Source organism: Macrotis lagotis, chromosome 3, assembly GCF_037893015.1.
Source record: "Macrotis lagotis isolate mMagLag1 chromosome 3, bilby.v1.9.chrom.fasta, whole genome shotgun sequence".
NCBI lineage: Eukaryota > Metazoa > Chordata > Mammalia > Peramelemorphia > Peramelidae > Macrotis > Macrotis lagotis.
Window position 1 is genome coordinate 67,265,322 of NC_133660.1, and position 19,329 is coordinate 67,284,650.

At 35.4% G+C, this 19,329-nt stretch overlaps 1 long non-coding RNA gene across 1 annotated transcript in view; it reads right to left on the bottom strand.

Annotated features, from left to right (window-relative positions):
* Window positions 1-19,329, bottom strand: part of LOC141516118 (uncharacterized) — a 72,898-nt gene that overhangs the window by 42,531 nt on the left and 11,038 nt on the right. The window lies entirely within an intron of this gene.

Sequence of the window (19,329 nt, forward strand, 5' to 3'; positions counted from 1 at the left end):
AAAATGCTTTTATTACAACATGCAAAGAACAGAAATGGGTGTCACCTGTGAGCAACAGCTAATAGGACTGTGTCTGGCACATAGTCGAAGTTTGCTGAATTTATTGATTAACAATGGGGAGATGCCATTGGCCTGGGTAAAGTTAGAACTTCCATGATAATAGCATTCTTTTTCATCAAAAAAAGTTCCTATAAAGTTTTTTGCTTGGTTGTACCAGTCTTTTCATCCCAGTGGTGGTGCTGCTCTCTTAGGTTCCAGCAACACTCATAGGCTGTGGGTCTGATAGCTTTTGCTACTGACTTTACTTCTTGCTGCCACCCATATTTTTAATGTTATATGGTCCTGTGGCATACCTTTCCTGAACCTACATTTATGCTCCTTTCTTATTCCCAGGGATCTCTCCATTCTCCCCTATTCGAAGTTAATATCCTTGGATACTTCATGAGAAAATGAGTCCTAGTTCTCCTCAAATAATATCCAGGATCTGGGTTCAGTACAAAGTGAGAAGATTGTTTATTCTCATATTAACGTGCTTGTTGTTTCCTTCTTCTAGTTGCACAGTACTTACTAGTTATGTAATCCTGGACAAGTTTTTTAAACTCTGTCTGCCTCAGTTTTCTCAGATGAAAAATATGAGTTCACAGGATTATTATGAGGTTCAAATGAGACAATATTTGTTAAAACAAAAAACTCATAATAAGCACTTAACAAATGTTTGTGTTTTTCTTGTTCCTTAAGCAAAAATTTCAGGCAAGGAACTTGCCACAAATAAACATTATTCAATATCTACCAAATTATACATAGTGCAATTTTCGATGCAAATTATTCCAGCTACATAAATGATATGCCAGTGCATATGGGTCAACATCTCATGGAAGTTATATATAGTAGATCATATCCATAGGAAACAGTCATTATTAAATATTAGTTATTATTAAATTAATGTTAGTCATTATTAAATATTAGACTAGCATAAAAATATAATTTTTATGTATTCTATTGTGAAAGCATCAGTCTATCCTGAAGGTAGTACTATCAGGCATTGTTAACTATCCCATTATTTTTTTTAAGAATATTCATTTATTACATCATCCAACTACTGCTGTAATCCATTGTTCTTTCTTTAGTCTCAGTGGGGAGGCAGTTGTTCTCAAACTCAGTGACCTGCAGCATAAGCTTTGTTTGTGTTAGCACTTACTCAGTGATGGGCACTGTGCTAAGTCAAAGAAACAAAGAATGGCAAAAACAGAGTGCCTGCCCTCAAAGAGTTTATATTCCAATGGGGGAAACAACATGAAAACAACCTTGTACATATAAGATAAAAGCAGTGTAAATGGAAGGTATTCTCAAAGGAAAGACACTAGCTAGAGAGGATAGGAAGGGATAACCAGAAAAAAGTCAATTTAGGAGATCAGTTTGAATTGTCTTGAAGCATTTAGTTGTCTTGACCACTGGACTCCAATGTCTCTGGAGGCAAGAGAGAGGCAAGTGACTTTGCACAGCTTTGCCTTGCTGAAATCTAATTCACTTGCAAGTCAAGACATCCCTTTCATGATGTTATTAGTTTTCTTCAAGAATGAGGGATGCGGGGCAGCTAGGTGGTAAAGTGGAGAGAGAGCACCAGCCCTAAAGTCAGGAGTACCTGAGTTCAAATATGGCCTCAGAAACTTAATAATTACCTAGCTGTGTGACCTTGTCACTTAATCCCATTGCCTTAAATTAAAAAAAATTAAAAGAATGAAGGATGAATCACAATAATGAAGAAGGCTAGAGGTACTATGAAGTAGAGAGAGGAAAAACAGTTGAGACGTGGGGGGTAAGTCAATGAAGAAACATTAAGACAGAAAAAGGATAGCCCTTAGATTGCTCAGGTTGATTCATGTTATTGGCACCTTCAAGGGTTCTCTAACAATTGACAACCTTCTGTTTTCCCAGGACTCTATCCTCTGGCACTTTCTGATACAACTGAGTCATCTGCGTAGTTCCAGTGGTCTCAGAATCACAAACTTCAAGAGTTAGAAGAGAACTCTGTGATCATCACATCCACACAAAAGAAATCATTGCAACATATATCACAAGCGGTCATCTAACCTTATGGTTAGATGATTAAATGCTATGATTAAAATGCTATGCTGTGTGTCTCCTTGATGATGGCACAGCATCAGTCTACATCTTTTAACCTTCCAACTCAAGCACCTCCTTGAACAGTTTGCTATCAAAGTCTCCACTATAATTATAATAAACCCTTGCAGAGAAGTCGCACAGTACTTTTCCCAGGACACTTTGGGCTACTCTAGAAGCCTGGTGGTTGGGCACATCTGTATTTGTCTAATGAAGTGCTCATTCGGTTATGTTATTATCCCCTTCGAGGGATAAGAAGTCTACATCTGCCTGCTCTAAAGAGATGCAGCTGCTGATTCTTTCCAAATGAACAGCTTGAGTCAGTCACACTTACCTTTGAAAATAACAGATGCAGGTGTGCCTTCTATTCCAAGCAAAATTCTAAAGCATGAGGTTAAAGGAATGGATTGGGAACATCTAGAAAAGGAAATCATGATTGGACAGAGCTGGGGGGCTTTGTCAGGAATGTAACAAGTCATAATGAACTCATTTCCTTTCTTGACAAGGTTACAGTTTGGGTGACCTGAATGCTGGCAATATAGTTTATTTCAATTTCAGAAAGACATTTAGTAAATTCTTTCAACTTATCCTTGTGTGTCCAAAGGAGATATATGGGCTATATGTCATATACTTGCATAGATCCAAACTTTTGGAGGCTGGATTCAAAAGAGTTGACATTATTGACTCAATGTCAGCTTTAGAGGAAAGTTTTTGATAGATGCCCAGATATCTGCTCTTGGTTCTGTGCTGCCAAAATTCATTCTAAAGGAATACAAGGCATGTTTCAAAGACTTGCCAAAAAAGACCCCAATTGATTATAATATTGGCCAATTGTTAATAAAGAAAAATGTAAAAATCTATCATTGGACTCAAAGAATCAATTCATTATAAATAAGGGAAGGGGAACAAGAAGAAGGGAAGATAAGTTTATTAAATATCTATTTAAAGCTCACTACACACTTTACATACCTCTTTTGATACCCATAATACCCCCATGAGATAGGTACTATTATTAACTCCATTCTAGAGTTGGAAAAATTGAAATATTGAAAAAATATGAAATTGAAAGAGGTTAAGAAACTTTACAAGGCCATAGAGATAGTGTCTCCGAGACTAGATTTGAACCCAAGTCTTTCTGACCACAGACTCAGCATGCAATCCACTATACCTTTTAACTGCCTCTAAGAGGGGCAACATGATTAGGGAGTTGTTTGTCTAAAACTAAGGGGAAAAAAAGGTTACCTGGAGATTTTTGTGGTCTGAGGGCTTGTAATGTGGAACAGCATCCAATAAAATGAAAATAATCATGGGTGGTATTGAAAGGCATCAATCAGAGGGTATTACAGTGCTCTCCCCTGTTGGTCCAATTGTGTCATACTATTTTCACTTCCAGCTGCCATAATTTCTTGTTGGAAAGCATCTAAAGGTGCTATGGCATAGGAATATCATGTTTAGTGTGAGAGTGGGGGGTGGACTTGTGGGAATAAGTATTTATTAAGTATTTTTGTATTTTAGTATTTCAGTTTTTGACGTATTTGAAGAATTCTTAGAAGGAGGGTTTAAACTTGTTGCACTTGGTTCTGGAAAACAAGAGCAGAAACAATTATTATATTAGAAGCAAATGGAATTGTTGTAAAAGTAGAATGAGTTTTCCTTGAAGATAAGGTCTTTAAATGAGAGACTGGAAATTCTTATACAGAAATAATTAGAACTCTGTGAACTCTGAAGAGGTAAGTGATAGTGGATAGAGCACCAGGACTGAACTGAAAAAGATGTGAAATCAAACCTGGTATCAGACACTAGCTGTGTGACCCTGGGCATATCACATAACTCTACCTCAGTTTCTATATCTGTAAAATTAGCTGAAAAGGAAATGGCAACCACTTCAGTGTCTTTGCCAAGAAAACCCCCAGATGAGGTCAAAAAGAGTTGGACACAATTGAAATGACCGAACAACAACAACAAAAAAGACCTTCTTTACAACTGTAATTCCATATGAGACTAAATAGTTTCTACTTTTATTAGTTAAACTATTAAGGATGCCCAAATGTTCAAATGAATCCATTATTTCATTATAAGTTATCCTTCCCAGAAGATTGGGGAAGAGACCAAACACATATTAAGTACACATTGTGTTAAAAGCTTTATAAACACTATTTCATTTGATCCTTGTAACAACTCTGTGAGCTAGGTGTCATATTTATTCTCATTTTACAATTAAGGAAACTGAGATGGTTAAATATTTTGCCTTATGTTTTATAGCTAACAAGTGCATTTGAACCCAAGTTTTCCTTATTCTATGCTAAGTACTTTATCTACTGTACCACTAGCTACACTACTATTTTCTTCTGTGGTCAGTTCTGGTTGCTGGGAAATTACTTCTTATGTATAGTCAAAAGAATCTATCTGTAATTTTTATCCATTATGTCTTCCATTTTTTCCTAATCAAGCCTAAGATCTTTTCCAGATGTCAATCCTTCCCATTCTTAAATAAAGCCACCATGTCTGCCCTTAGACTTATCTTCTTCAGTCTTTTAACTGATCCTCATGTAATATGTTTAACAGTCCCCTCATTATCCCCGATGCCTTAATCTGTATAATTCTCATCTTTCTGATGCACTCCCTGGAATGTGGCCCCTAGAAGAGAACATCTATCAGAATTGTAATCTAACGAAGACAGAGGGCAATCTCTCAGCTGGGATAAGGACTGAAAAAAAAGAAACAATGCCATTGTTTCCACAGTAAAGAATGCTGTTCTTCAGCCAAAGTAGAACTAACCCTCAGCAAAATCATGAAAGAAGTGCATGTCTTCCAAAAAAAATCTTTTTCCCCCCTCTTTCTCTAAATGCTCCCCTCCCTAACTCAGGGTGATGGTAGTCTCAAATGGTTCTGGACCTTCCTTGATCTGATTTTTTGCACTATTGGGGATTGGTTTAATGTGTTCTGCTTCCCTGGAGGATTTATCCTTTGAAAGCAGGAAGAGCGAAAGAAACTTAGAGGAATGGACATCAGTGGTGGAATTTCAAAGACCAGGGACATCCAGACAAAGGAGATATTCCTAAGTAACAGGTAGTTTCTGATATTGGTGGAATCATCATAGCTACTAAGAGATGAGCATATGAGATACTGCTTTCCTTAATGAGTATTTTTATACAGATGTGAACAAGAATTGAATATGAAGAAAAGACAGGGTGAGAGGGGTAAAATGATCTTCATTGATAAAGAGTATAACCACCTGCATCAAAGTATCCCCAGAAACTTCTATTATTTTTCTCAGACTTCTTCACTGACTACCTTTACCTTTGAATAAAATCATCCATCCACTCATGAAGGAAATGGCTATTAATTATATTTTATTTCTTCTTATTTTTTCTTTAATTTTAAACTCTTGGATTCAATTCCTCTCTTCTTAGAAGTTATTGTCATCTATAAGGAGGGTGTGTGTGTGTGTGTGTGTGTGTGTGTGTACACACACACATGTGTGTATGTGTATGTATATATGTGTGTGTATCTATGCATGTATGTGTTTGTATGTGTGTGGTCCTGGATTCCCTCCAGATTATGCTGCAGGATCTGAAGAAAAAAAATAATAACAACCACAGCCAAGAAGGCTGAAAATGGATTAACATAAAGACTGGCACTGAGCATGCTGCTGTTTCTATTCTCTTCTGGGAAGGCAGCAGATAGAATGAATGTTCCATGCTTTATATGCCTGAAGAGTAATTTTTCACTAAAATGTATCTCTCATTTTGCCTAAAGTTAATTGTATTATTGCCTTGTTAATTTCAATTTTTTCCACAATTGAAAACAACTCAATGTTACAAAATACATATAAAAAGAAAAAAAAATATGCGCACATACAATTAAAACAACATTTATAAAGCATTTGCTGTTCTGGGTACTAGGGAGACAAAGATAAAAATTATATAATCCCTGCCCTCAAGTTCACATACCATGGAGAGGGAGAGATAAGAGAATATATTATGCAAAAAAAGTATGGAAAAGAAGGAAATATGATAGATAAGGACAAAGCTTTCTTAGAAAATGTGAGAAAAGAGAGATAACTTTTTAGGGAGAGGGAGAAGATGAGGGGGCAGCTAGGTAGATAGAGCACCAGCCCTGGAGTCACGAGAACTTGAGTTAAAATCTGGTCTAAGACACTTAATAATTGCCTAGCTGTGTGATCTTGGGTGAGTCATTTAACTCCATTGCTGAGCCAAATAAATAAATAAATAAAAGAGGTGAGGGAGAGAAGAATCAAAGATTATTTTGCAGAGAATATGAGACTTTAGAATAATTGTAAAAGAGAGATGAGGGATACATTCCAGACCTAGAAAAAGATCTGTATGAGGCAGCAGATGACATGTTGGATTTGGAAAAAACATAGCCAAATTTATCTAGAACACAAATCATAAGAAGTAATGTGAAAGATAAGTTAAGGCAATTAGGTGACACAGGGATAGAGCACCAACCTTGGAGTCAGAAAGACCTGAATCCAAATTTGGCCTAGACACCTAATACTTACTTAGATGTGTGACTTTAAGCAAGTCACTTAAGTCATTGCCTTGGGGAAAAAAAAAGATAAATTAGAGTATTAAAGTCAGATTACACAAACTTCAAGATAAGGAGTTTATACTTTTTTTTTCTATAGACAGTAGGGAGCAACAGAAGACTTTTGAGTGATTTTTAATTTTGACGGGTCTGTGGAGGATAGATTGAAGAAGGAAGTCTGTCAGTCAATAAATATTTAACATTCCTACTAAGTGTCAAAGGTACTATGATACAAAGAAAATTACTTTAATACTTTAAAATTGCTTAGATGCAAAGAAAGACCCTCAAAAATTCATTTTCAGGAGTGCCTTAGGTGGCACAGTGGATAGAGCGCCAGCCCTGGAGTCAGGAGTACCTGAGTACCAGCCTCAGACATTTAATAATGACGTATGTGGTCTTGGGCAAGCCACTTAACCCCATTGCCTTGTAAAAACCTAAAAAAATATCATTTTCTCATGGGGGAAACAACATATAAAAATAATAAAATACACACAAATGAAATAGAAGGTAAGTCATTTCAGAGAGAAGGCATTAGCATGGAGTAATGAAAGAGGAGAGCCTCCTGCAGGAAGGTAGGATTTGAACTGAGAGCTGAAAGATGTCATGGAAGCCAAGTTTCCATGGATGAGAAGATGAGAGGAGAAAGAGCATTCCAGATGGGGAGGAGAGAGAGTTCACTGGTGAAAAGATACAGAATCATGAAATTATGTTTTGTGTATAAGGAGGTTTAGAATAAAGAATAAAAAAAGTCAAAAATATATGAAATCTTAAAGGCCACTTATTTTTTAGTTTTTTTTTTCAAGGAAAATGGGGTTAAGTGGCCTTCCCAAGGCCACACAGCTTAGGTAGTTATTAATTGTGAGGCTGGATTTGAACTCAGGTACTCCTGACTCCAGGGCCGGTGCTCTAACCACTGCACCACCTAGCTGCCCCTAAAGGCCATTTTTAAAGAGCCCAATTTAAAACAGACAATTTTATATTTAGTACTATAGGTACAGGGAGTTGAGTGAGTAGGGAGGTAACATGATACATATATAGAAGATGAATTGGCGTGGGGAGAGACTTGAGACAGCCAGACCAACAAGAGGCCAATGCAATATTCCAGACAAGAAATGGTGAAGAAATGTACCAGATGGTAGAAATGTCAAAAGAGGACTATTTCTGAGAGATGTTGAAAAGGTAGAATCAACAGAACTTAGAAATTGAGAATATATTCAGTGAGTACGAGAGAGAAATTGAGAAGACCAAGATTGCCATCCAGGACAACTAAAAGGATGACAATATTCTCAACAGTAATAGGGAAGCTGGATCATATTGAGTTTGAGATACCATGGGTAATCCATTTGAGAAGTTCAAATGGCAAATGCCAATTTGAGACCAAAGCTCAAATTGAATATATAGATCTGGTATACATCTGGATAGTAAAGAGAATTATACACACTGGAGTTACTGAGAATACCTGATCAACATTTGAGAAAGTTTATTGTGCATAATATATTCTCAACACCTCCCCTCCTCCAAGTTGAAAGTAACAATGTAAGCTCCTTGAGGGCAAGGGACTTGGAAGATTCCTTTGGCTAATGGTTGTGACCTGAATGAAGATGAAGCAAAGGAAACTGAGAAGTGGGAAAGAAATCAAATAGTAATAATTACAATAATCAAGGTAAGAAGGAATGAAGACCTTAACTAGAAAGGTAAGTGTGTGAGTGAAAAAGAGAAAGATATAAGACAATTTACTTATGTATACTTCATAATCATAAAAGTTTACCTGGCTTTGAGGGCATCATGATATTTAAATAAATCTAAGAACCACACTGGGTGTGTTTACTAAGGTAATTTTATGCAAAGAGATGGATGAGTCACATGAAATGGTCAGATGTTCATGGGTTACAATCTGCATCTTTGAAGAGAACATGAACATCAATGAGATCACAGATTGATCTGAGAATCTGATTTGATATCAGTATTACTATTAGTATATTTTTTGGGGGGAGTCACATTTCAGATTGAATATTGAGAAATCAGAGAAAAGTAATGAGAAAGTTGAAAGAACCAGAGGCCATGCCATATGAACGCAAACTGAAGGAATGGAACATACTTAGTTTAGAAAAGAGAAGAATGAAAGCTGTCTTCAAGTGATATCATACATCACCAAAAGAAAAACAATAGTTTTCTTGGAAACACAGACAGAATCAGGAAGAAGGGGTCAGAAGTTGCAAGGAAGAGTATTTAAACTTTATGGAAATTAAAATCTTATGAATTAGAGCTACCTAAGGTGACTTCATAGTTAAATGACTACAAGTTGGAGATAGTATAGAAAGGATTCCTGGTCAGTTTCACGGTTGGTCTAGATACCATCTATGGTCTCTTTAGATTTGAAATTCTATAAATCTGTGATGCATTATTAGAGCAATTCTGGCTAAAGGGAACATAATATCACTAATAAATTCACGGGCATTTTAGAGCCCTAATAAATAAAAGAAGCAAATATTATGTTGTTGTAGTCTTGAATGAAAAACAGAAGTCCACGAGATCATTCTGAATGTCTCCTTCTTATTCCATAGATTTATAACCTAATAGTACCAACTAAACCATTAAGACACGGTCTTATGTGAATAAGAGGATCCAAGAGCATCTTTGCTTCAGTCAAAATGTCTCAAGATATTTTTTTCTTCAATCTTTTGGATATGTTATAAATGGAAAGCTATTTTTCCAAGTACTTTCCTCTTTAGATTTTAAAACTGTATATTTCAAGGTAAATTTATTCCATATGTTCTGATTCATTTATGTTGGATTCATCATAGTGTCTTTTTTTTTTCCCAAGAGTTATTTGGTGTCCAGGAAACTTCATGAAGCATTTTGTGATTTAAGCTCTTTACCCTGCATCCATGACTCACCACACTTCTTGTGCTGAAAGGCTCATTTAATTTGGTGGTCCAAAATCTGATAATATGGTTTATATTACCCTGATTTACATATTTCAAAACTGATTTCATAAAATCAACCAATCAGCAAAACATTATTTAGTATTTTTATATGAAAACATTGCTCTGAGAGTTTTATCTATATATGGAGGGGGTAGTGAAGAAGGGAGTAATAAAGAGTATTTATTGCTCTTACCCTAAAAAAGGTTAGAATCAAATTAACAAATATGATTTTTTAAAATTTCAAGGGGCGGCTAGGTGGCACAGTGGATAGAGCTCCAGCCCTGGAGTCAGGAGTACGTAAGTTCAAATTTGGCCTCAGACACTTAATAATTACCTAGCTGTGTGACCTTGGGCAAGCCCCTTAACCCCATTGCCTAGCAAAAACTAAAAAAGAATTCTAACAAAAATTGGTATGTGATAATTTTTAAAAATATATTAGTCAAAAAGTGCTGAAGGTCTTTAGAAAAAAGAAAAGATAAGCAGGTGTTGGGGTACTCTGGGAGTCTAAGAATTTTAGAACTGGAAATTCTTGAAGATCATCTAGTTCAACCTCTTCATGTATCAGATGAGAACTTGCTAGGGAAGCTGAACTGGTGAACTCTTGATTCTTGAAGCTCTAAGCCCTATAAAGCCTGATTAGTGCATATGATGAGAGGAGTTAGAAGGGCTAGAAGAAATAATAAAATTCATCTGGAAGAAAAAAAAGATAAAAAATATGAAGAAATCAAAAAAAAAATGTGAAGTAAAGTGGCCTAGCAGTACCAGATCTCAAAATGTATTACAAAGTGATAATCACCAAAAGAATCTGGTACCAGTTAAGAAACAGATCAATGGAACAGTTTAAGTACACAATACATAATAGTATATTACCATAGTAATCTAGTGCTTGATTAACTCAAAGACCTAAGCACTGGCAACATCTGAGAGAGCAGTTTCATTTGAGTAATAAAGGATGAGCTAGGGGCGGATTTAAGTAACAGAAAGTTAAGGAAAGAATAAAGGGAAAAATCCCTTTCCCTAGCCCAAGGATCCATAGTTTCATCCATCTGACCACTTCTTCCACTGAAACAGATCAAAACAACTCCATTCATTAGTCCAGGGGTTTCCATTTAAGTGGTTCCCAGATCCCTTGAGGGGTTTTTTCTAATAATTTTCTAAAGATTTGTACTAAAAAAAATGTAATGGTTTCATAAGTAATAAATAATTGCAGATTATAATGAACAGTATATTAAATTTCTCAGGGTAGAATCAGTAATTGTCAAAGGAACAAGGAAACCACTGAAATTCTTTAGGTTCATTATTGTTTTTAAAAACTCAACAAAATCAGAAATATAAATGAAAATGTTGAAATTAGCATATTCTAATACACATTTAATAACCTATAAATTTCCAGATTTTCTTGGAAAACAAAGTGATAGAAAAAACAAAATAGTTTATATATTCACGACTCCCAAACACCATTATGAAAACCATTTACATTCTTTTTCCCTTTTTTATTGTGAACTTAACACACACTAAATAAAATGAGCATTTTCCAAATACACTAAAGAACAGATGGAAAAACTGGAATATAAAATGAAAAATGGTTATTTCATACATTTTTCTTATCATTTAGAAGATGTTTCCTCAACAATGGATTGATAAGAGAGGAGGAAGAGAAGGAGAAAGAAAGGGAACAGCAGGAGAAGGAGGAGGAAGGATAGATCAATAGAAGCTTTGATTCCCAAATAGTAATATAGAATTCAAAAACACATCAAAGTAAAATTGATGGGATTATTATGGTTTTTTCAGCCAAAATAAAATGTCAGTGACTCATTTTCAACATGTTGCCCGCACAACTCTCAAGCTTTTTACCTGTACTGTTGACTATTCATATCTTCCCCACTCTATACTTATACAATTGATTCTTTTTATTCCTGCATAGATCTCTTATCCCTATCAAATTTCATCATATTCATCCTACTGAGAAAATTTTAGATCTTGATTCTGCCCTCCAATATTTCAAGTATGCTTCTGAGTTTCATGACCTGATCTTACAATTAGCTACATAATCTAATCAATTGTGTTTATTAGAGGTAGGAGTACTACAGCAATTTTATATATATATATATATATATATATATATATATATATATATATATATATATATATTGTATCTGGTAATGTTTAGTTTTCAAGTAAATGGGGATTAAAAAAAAACCCAAGACAGAATGGTAGGAAAAAAATGAATCCCACTGATTAGAATAAGTTCATTTGGTTAGTGTGAATTATAGCAAAGAAAAAAAGAAAGCCTGGAATTCTAAATGAAAATTATTACTATTATTATTATTGTTGTTGTTGTTATTATTATTATTATCACCATCATCATCATTATTACAGCTACTCAGAATGAAGATCTTCTAAAAGGCCCAGCTATGTATTAAATCAAAAAGTGATATGTTTTTCTTTCAAGTTGCACAAATTCATATTAGATTTAACAGATGAAAAATGTAAAAAAAAAATTAAAAAGGAAAATGGTGGGGGAAGAAGTCAGCCATCATTGAATACAGGCAGCAATCCCCCAAACCCTGGCCAAGTCAACAGCTGCTATGGCAAATATTCAAGAAGTACATGAACTTGATTTTTCCATATGTTTATCAGAGTTTGGGTATTGAATTAGCTTTATGTATCTTATGTCTAGAAATGTTATTTCCTAATGTCAGTTGGATCATAAAGAATAATAGAGATATTTAAACAAAAGGCAAGTTCCATTGGTCAGTATAAAAATCTACTTGGTTATATAACAAATAACAAACAAAGTAAAACAAAAGGTCCAGAATTCTAATGAAAATGTTCTTTTTTGGTTTTTTGCAAGGCAATGGAGTTAAGTAAGTTGCCCAAGTTCACACAAATTATTAAGCATCTGAGACTGCATTTGAACTCATGTACTCCTGACTCCAGGGGTGGTGCTTTATCCACCATGCCACCTAGCTACTCCTGAAAATTTTCTTTTTTCAATGTTTTCAGAATGAATAACTTCCAAACCTAACCTCTATCAACTATATAATCAGGAAGTTAGATTTCTCCCTTCTAGTGAATGGAATCATATTAAGTTTAATAGGTGAATAACTAACTGAAACTAAAAGAAGTTATACAAGTTTCAACTAATCAATGCCTGCCCATCCTGTATGTTTTTCCCTATTGTCCTATCCCATTTTTGCCTCGAGGGTCAATTGAAAAGTTAGGGACTATTGTTGTGCTGTCTTGACATATCAAAATCATTAGTTTTCCATTGTGTACCACTTTCTTTATCATATGATCAATCTATCTTCATTTTCAGTCATACCCCTTATACCACTTCTGTATAATTTCTTGTTTGTGATATGCTACAGTCCAGTCACACCCACCATAAACCTTTTCATTACCCTTTGAATAACCTTTGACTACAAATCTTCATAAATTGTAATGTTCTAAGCACTGCTAAAAACATTGTAGCATTCTAACTTGCAACACAGCAAACCCAGAGGAATTTTGGTGTTTAAACAGATGATTCTTTATTTCTAAAAAAAGGTTTGGAATCATTAAATGAGCTTTGCAATTCAACCTACTGTCCTCATGTACAAGTCTGTGCTCAGTTCACTGTATATGTAGATTTTATCCAAGATATCTTTACTGTTGGACAGACTCATAGGTTGTTCATTGAATTGTTCATTAGGTTGCTCATTCAATTTCATAGAACAAAAATCATTCTCCATGTTTTTTCCTATGCGGATAGTTAAACCATTCTCTATAGGTGAGTATTCTGTTTCACCCATTTTCCCAAGCTGTCTTCTGAGTCTTTCATTCATTATATTAGCTATTCCAGCTTCACACAATATGAAAATGTAATAAATATGCCATCTTCATGGATTTTTTATTAATCATTGATAAAAATCTTGAACAGAGCAAAGTCAAATGCAGAAAGTACTAAAAGAAAAGTTGAATCTTCCTCATGCAGAATGTTAGATAGAATCATCTGAGTTTTTGTAGTTTGTCTCTTTCCTTGATGTGTATTCCAGACAGTTTCTATCATTCAATTTACCCCAATTTAACCCATTATTATTAAATACATACTAAGAACAAAGTCCTAAGAAGATGAAATGGAACACAGACCAAGCCCTCAAGGAACTTATGATCCAATGAGAAAAATAGTTCTCACATATAAAGAGTTTTAAGGTTTGCAAAGCACTTTATATTTTCTCATTTGATCTTCCCAGGTCTTTGAGAGATAATTGCTATTTATTATTCTCATTTTGAATTGAGGAATTGGGGGGTATGAAAGGTGAAATAATTTACCCACAGTCAACCAATAAGAATTTATTAAATGTCTACCATGCTAGAAAAACCAAAAATGTCCCTTTCCTACTTTCCTCATAATGTAATGGGAAGATAACATGGAAACAACTTTGTACAAACAAGCTTCTTACAGGATAAATAGGAAATCAATAGTTATACAGCTCATAATTGCCTGAAGTAGTATTTGAAACCAGACCTTCTGTGTAGGAACTGTGTTAAGTGCTGGAGATAAAAGGAAAGATGAATCCTACCCTCAATGAGCTTACAAAGGAAAGACAACACATAAAGAAAGGGGATACCAAGGATACCCAGATAGGGGCATCTTGTTTCATGGAACTGAAACCAGGAAGGCTAGCAGATGCAAAGTGGACAGACAAAATTTATTATTTTGTGCATTGATACATACTTACAGCTATTTAATAAATTTAGGAGAGAAATTCAGATAAAATATGAGAAATTACACAAAGGAGAGATTAATTTCAGCTGAGTGAAATGGAGAAAGCTTAATGAAAGTCAGTGGCACTAGATTGGATCCTTGACCTAAGAGAAGGATTTTAATAGTCAGATAAAAGCAAATGTACATCTGGAATTACCGGAAAAAGAGTGCAGAGACAAGAGAAACAAGGAAAGCCATTGGAAACAAAAATTGTTCCAAGTAGAAAAAAAAACATAAAATATATTAAGGAAAGTAAAATGAGTTAAGACTGGAAAAGGAATTTGTTGTTGTTCATCCTTCATTTTCTTTCTTTCTTTTTGAATTATAAAGATTTTACTTATTTTGAGTTTTACAATTTTGCCCCTAATCTTACTTCCCTCCTCCCACCCCTCACAGAAGGCAATTTGCCAGTCTTTACATTTTTACCATGGCATACATTGATCCAAATTCCATGTGATGAGAGAGAAAACATAAAGCATAAGAGATAGCAAGATCAGACAATAAGATATCATTTCCCACCCTAAATTAAAGGTAATATAGTCCTTGGTCTTTGTTCAAATTCCACAGTTCTTTCTCTGGATACATGGTATTCTCCATTGCAGACAGCCCCAAATTGTCCCTGGTTGTTGTACTGATGGAACGAGCAAGTCCATCAAAGTTGAACATCACCCCCATGTTGCTATTAGGGTGTACCATGTTTTTCTGGTTCTGTTCATCTCACTCAGCATCAGTTCATGTAAATCCCTCCAGGCTTCCCTGAATTTTCATCCCTCCTGGTTTCTAATAAAACAATAGTGTTCCATGACATACATATACCACAGTTTGCTAAGCCATTCCCCAACTGAAGGACATTTACGTGATTTCCAATTCTTTGATACCACAAAAACAGGGCTGCTAGGAATATTTTTGTACAAGTGATGTTTTCACCCTTTTTCATCATCTCTTCAAGGTATAGACCCAGTAATGGTATTGCTGGATCAAAGGGTATTCATATTTTTATTGCCCTTTGGGCTTAGTTCCAAATTGCTCTCCAGAAAGGTTGGATGAGTTCACAGCTCCACCAACCGTGTAATAGTGTCCCAGATTTCCCACAACCCTTCCAGCAATAATCATTGTCCTTTCTTGTCATATTGGCCAGTCTGTGACATTTTTCATTTTCAAAGAGGGCCAGTGGCATAATGGGTGATGTCTTGACTTGTCCATGAATTGGATTTAAGTGAAGCAGAGGTTGTCAGTCCTACTCAATCTTCCTGAATCATCAAAATCCAGGCGCAGGACAACAGTCAGGACAACTGATGATAGCTCAGGGTACAACTGCCCCCTGGCATTTGACTACTGAATTAGAGCTTGATTATACTTTATTTTGAAGGCAATAGGAAAATGCAAAAATTTGAAAAAGGTGAATGATATGATCAAAAATACATGGTTATATATGTACCAATATATTTAGACAAGATCTTTACATAGTGAAAAAGAAAAGCATAAATTACAGGAGTGCCCACCTATTGGGAAATGGTTAAACAAATTATAATATATGAATGTAATGGAATATATTGCACAAAATAAATGGGAAATGGGGAAATGTAAGGGGAAACTTCTATGAACTGATGCAGCATAAAGTAAGCAGGATCAGGAGAACAAATTATACAGTCAAAAAAACATAAAGAGAAACATCTCTGAAAGACTTTAGATCTCTGCTCACAACAGTGATAAATGATTCTGGAAGGCCACAGAAATTTAAAATGAACTTTTGTACATCTTTTGTTTTTCTGGACAGTATATGTTTCTTTGGGGATTTTATTTTTATGTATTGTTTTTATTCTTATATAGTGGGTGTGGTCAAAAGGTTTTAAAATAATTTTAAAAGACATAGTCATGAGATTATCATATATGTGAATCAAGAAGATTCAGAAGGCAGCACTAAGAGGGAAAGATTGGAGATGGGAGGGATGGGCAGAGAGACGCCAGTTTAAAAGTTATCATAGCAGTCAAGTAAAAGGTAGTCAGGACCCACTGATAGCGCATAAAGAAACAAGGGAATAAATATTATAGCCATTGTAGAAAGAGTATTTAGTGACCAGATGGATTCATGACTTTGAGGTTTCAAGCATGGGTGTTCTAGGAGGGGAGAATAATGCTACCATTGATAAATATTTAGAAACTGGAGATAAATTTGTTTTTTTTGGGGGGTGGGGTAAAGCTGATGAGTTTCTTTGGCATAGGTCAGGCTGGATATATAAATCTGGGAGACATTTGCATAAAGGTAATAATCGAAACCATGGGAGTAGAAGAGATTGCCAAGGGAAAGAGTGTAGAGAGGAAAAAAGGGCCAAAGACAGAGCTGTGTCTCTAAAGTAATGGCCTTTTCTCTCCATGGTCCATTGCTCCTTTACTTCAAAGCTCATTTTTGCATTTATTTAAGGCATGGCTGCCAGTCCACAACCTGGTAAACAGCTTTTTGTTCTTATGAAATTTCTCTCCTCCCCAACCTTATTAGGTACAGATGCATCCCTGCTTTTCTAGAATAGTTTGTATAGTAAAAGAGAGGTGCTGTTTGATGCTCATGATGTGGGAGGATGGGAAGGAGAGATGTGGGAGAAAAAGGAGGGCTATGAAGCCCAATACATTAAGGTATCAGCTACAAAGATTCTGACTTGCTTCATTTTGACAAGCTTGACAAACCGATGGAACTGCTGTTCCAAACTGTCCCTCCCACTATATCCAAGATGATCACACACCTGCATTTTAAAGGCTTTTTGCTATCACTTACCTCAGTTCTTTATAATAATATTAAGAATATTTTACAATTCTCCATAAAACATTTCAAAGCTTGCATGCAAACAATTTCATCACAGACAGCTGCCAGGTGATAGAAAAAGAGGGGCCCCAGCAACAGCAGAAAGGAAAGGGAACTTTCTACACATTCTTTCAAACCCCATTATGATATTTTAAAAAGTCTCTCCATTCTTCCTTACATTAAGACTGACAAAATGCTGCAGAAGGGGAAATATAGTCTTTTCAGTTTTTTTTAACAAGAAGGCTTAGATTAACTAGAAAAAAATGAGTTTTGCTTTTTATTTTTGCTTTTCCAATACCTATTAAGGAAGTGAAAGCAGAGTAGCAATAAGAAAGTTAGGCACGATGGAACTAACCTTGACTCTGTCATCAGATGACCTGAATTCAAATCCAAGTGGCTTGACAGTTATCCCTACCACGTTTGTAGGGGTTAGGGGCATGGTGTTCTCTCAAGATGGAAAATCCACATAAAATTTTTTGACTCATCTTTGTATCAGAAAAGAAGTCTGATTTTTTTCTTTTTCTTTGATGGGGAGTATACAGTATCTTTTTGTAAAATTTCAGTTGTTTGGGGGCAGGTAGGTGGTGTAGTGGATAAAGCACTGGCCTTGGAATCAGGAGTATCTGGGTTCAAATCCGGTCTCAGAAACTTAATAATTACCTAGCTGTGTGGCCTTGGGCAAGCCACTTAACCCCATTTGCCTTGCAAAAACCTAAAAATACAAAACAACAACAAAAAAAAATTGGGGTTGTTTATAGTTATAGGGTTATATTATGCAATACTATACATATATTTTGTGCATTTCTGAGTTTCTAAACGTTCTTCTGCATTGTCTGCTGGTTTTTGTGTGTAATCTGTGGCTTCCATAAAAATCCCTCAAAATTCCCATTTCATTTCTTTTTTTTAGGTTTTTTGCAAGGCAAATGGGGTTAAGTGGCTTGCCCAAGGTCACACAGCTAAGTAATTCCCATTTAATTTCTTATCTCAACCAAAATGTATAGAAACTTTTTGGGGGGGATATCACATCAAAAGATAATTGTATTTGTGTAACTTTAGGTACATCAATATCCTCATTTATGAAATGAGGAGCTTGATAGCAGGTTATTGCTGAGGTCCTTTCCTTCCAACTCTGATAGAAATACTCAATATTTACAAAGCACTTTAAGGTTTGCAATGTGTTTTACATATATTACCTCATTAAATCCTCAACACAACCCTGTCAGGTGCTATTATTTTGCTCATTTTGAAAATGAAAAACTGAAGGAGGAAAGAGGTTCCTAGAGTCACACAGCTACAAGTGGATAAAATGGAATTAGAACTCAGGTCATCCTGAGGGGGTGGTTAGTTGGTACAAAGGATAAAGTGCTGAGCCTAGTATTAAATCTATCTCATGCACTTTCTATGCTGTCCTGGGCAGATCACTTAACCTTCTGTTTGCCTCAGTCTCCCTTTCTGTAAAATAGCTCCTACCTCCCAAGGTTGTTATGGGAATCAAATTAAGTTATATTTGTAAAGTACAGTGCCTAATACAGAAGTGTGATATAAATATTAGCTATTATTGTTGCTGTTGCTGTTCCTGACTCTTGAGTTCATTACTCTATCCATTATTGAATTATTTTGACTTTCTAAAATATCCCCTATTCATACCCACCCCAAAGATATACATTGTTAAGAGTTCTTTCCCTAGGAGTTCCCCTTAGCAAAGAAATGGCAAGTGTTGTCCTTATCTTATACAGCTAGTTTAATTTTGGGTGTTATTTGGTTTTAGAGTTGTTTTTAAACTTGGTTATAAAAGGCAAGAAAGTCTTGAAAGGTAGCCCCCAGCTAGGTCAACTAGGAACTAGGGTAGCTAGGTCAGCTGGGTTAACAGGAAAGGATGGCACAGTTTGTTCTATGATGATCAAGTGGATGGTTGCAGCAACTCAATATCCTATCTCTAACCATGATGTCAAACCTTGTAATCAGGTTCTTATCAATTAGTAACTGGGAACAGGGAAGCTTCTGTTGTTTTTTATCCCTCCAGTAAGGAACTTTAACTAGGAGTTAGATGTGTTTATTTCCTTTGCTTTCTGTTTGTGTTGGCTGACAGATTGAATATCTACAATCAGGAAAAATATGTTGGTTTGATTGATTTTTCTTAAAAACTGAATTGAAGTACCAGTCCCTTGGTCTATCATTTATGT